The following is a 2,835-nucleotide window of genomic DNA, read 5'->3' on the forward strand; positions in this document are numbered from 1 at the left end:
CTCTCTCCTCTGATCTTGAGCACGTAGTACAATGGGGAAAGGAGTGGCTGGTTACTTTTAATGCATCTAAAACCAAGCTTCTCTCTTTACATCATCAACATCCACATTTGTCATCAATTGAAATGAATGGCTCTCGTCTTCAGGAGGCCTCAAGTTTTGACAAGCTTCTGGGCTTGACCATTACTCCTGATCTTAAATGGAACACGTATATCAAATCTGTTGCCAAGGCCGCTGGAAAAATGGTGGGATCTTTCTATCGATCCAGTAGATATCTCACTGCTGATGCTATTCTCTATCTATATAAGAGCCAGGTACGTCCAAGGATGGAATACTGTTGCCACATCTGGGCAGGAGCTGCTAGAAAGGACTTGGCCTGCCTTGATAGAGTTCAAAATAGACTTCGTAGCCTCGTAGGAGATGTCCTTTTCTCCTCCTTGCAACCTCTATCTCACAGAAGAGATGTTGCGAGTTTGTCTCTGATGTATCGTTATTTTCATGGAAAGTGTTCAACTGAGCTTCAATCTATGGTCCCCCCTCGCCAAACTTTCACAAGAAACACTCGTCTAGCTGTAAACACTATCAATAATTTCCCCCACTCTTTATCTGTGCCTAAACCTAAACGTAGATTCCATGAACAAAGCTTCTTTCTTAGAACTGCACGCCTGTGGAATTGTCTTCCGTTTTCCTGCTTTCCGGCTGACTACAATATGGTTGTGGTAAAGTCTAAAGTAAATAAGTTCTTGATGAGCCGTTCCATATAAGTTATTAAATTTACCAAATTTTCATTACTAATGATTACTATATTGACCAACTTCTACTGTACACTCTTCAACCCTAATCCTTGAGTGGCCTCTGGGCCTTGATAATGTGGTGATGCCTTTGTAAAAAAAAAAAAAAAAAAAAAATTACATGATAACAACTTTTAATTACTGATTTTATAGAAACAACTTTTAATTACTGATTTTATAGAAACAACTTTTAATTACTGATTTTATCGAAACAACTTTTAATTACTGATTTTATAGAAACAACTGTTTATTACTGATTATATGATAAAAACTTTTAATTACTGATTTTATAGAAACAACTTTTAATTACTGATTTAATAGAAACAACTTTTTATTACTGATTATATGATAACAACTTTTAATTACTGATTTTAAAGAAACAACTTTTAATTACTGATTTTATAGAAACAACTTTTAATTACTGATTTTATGAAAACATTTTTTTATTACTGATGTATAGAAAAAACTTGTAATTACTGATTTTATAGAAACAATTTTAATTACTGATTACATGAAAACAACTTTTAATTACTGATTTTATAGAAACAACTTTTAATTACTGATTTTATAGAAACAACTTTTAATAACTGATTTTATGAAAACAATTTTAATTACTGATTTTATCAAAACAACTTTTAATTACTGATTTTATGAAAACAACTTTTCATTACTGATTTTATAGACACAACTTTAAATTACTGATTTTATAGAAACAATTTTAATTACTGACTTTATGAAAACAACTTTTAATTACTGATTTTATAGAAGCAACATTTAATTACTGATTTTATGAAAAATACTTTTAATTACTAATTTTATGAAAACAACTTGTAATTACTGATTTTATAGAAAAAACTTTTAATTACTGATTTTATGAAAACAACTTTTAATTACTGATTTTATAGAAACAACTTTTATTTACTGATTTTATAGAAACAACTTTTATTTACTGATTTAATAGAAACAACTTTGAATTACTGATTGTATAGAAACAACTTTTAATTACTGATTTTATAGAAACAACTTTTAATTACTGATTTTATAGAAACATCTTTGAATTACTGATTTTATAGAAACAACTTTTAATTACTGATTTTTTGAAAACAACTTTTATTTACTGATTTTATAGAAACAACTTTAAATTACTGATTTTATAGCAACAACTTTTGATTACTGATTTTATAGAAACATCTTTGAATTACTGATTTTATAAAAACAACTTTTAATTACTGATTTTATTAAAACAACTTTTAATTACTGATTTTATAGAAACAACTTTTGTTTACTGATTTTATAGAAACAACTTTTAATTACTGATTTTATAGAAACAACTTTTAATTACTGATTTTTTAGAAACATCTTTGAATTACTGATGTTATAGAAACAACTTTTAATTACTGATTTTATGAAAACAACTTTTAATTACTGATTTTATAGAAACAACTTTTTATTACTGATTTTATAGAAACAACTTTTAATTACTGATTTTATGAAAACAAGTTTTAATTACTGATTTTATGGAAACAACTTTTAATTACTGATTTTATCGAAACAACTTTTAATTACTGAGTTTATAAAAACAACTTGTAATTACTGATTTTATAGAAACAACTTTATTACTGATTTTATGAAAACAACTTTTAATTACTGATGTATAGAAATAACTTTTAATTACTGATTTTATAGAAACAACTTTTAATTTCTGATTACATGATAACAACTTTTAATTACTGATTTAATAGAAACAACTTTTAATTACTGATGTTATAGAAACAACTGTTAATAACTGATTTTATGAGAACATCTTTTAATAAGTGATTTTATAGAAACAACTTGTAATTACTGATTTTATAGAAACAATTTGTAATTACTGATTTTATAGAAACAACTTTTAATAACTGATTTTATGAACACAACTTTTAATTACTTATTTTATCAAAACAACTTTTAATTACTGATTTTATAGACACAACTTTTAATTACTGATTTTATAGAAACAATTTTTATTACTGATTTTATGAAAACAACTTTTAATTACTTTTTATGT

Source organism: Euprymna scolopes, chromosome 46 (assembly GCF_053919585.1).
Source record: "Euprymna scolopes isolate OS-2025 chromosome 46, ASM5391958v1, whole genome shotgun sequence".
NCBI lineage: Eukaryota > Metazoa > Mollusca > Cephalopoda > Sepiida > Sepiolidae > Euprymna > Euprymna scolopes.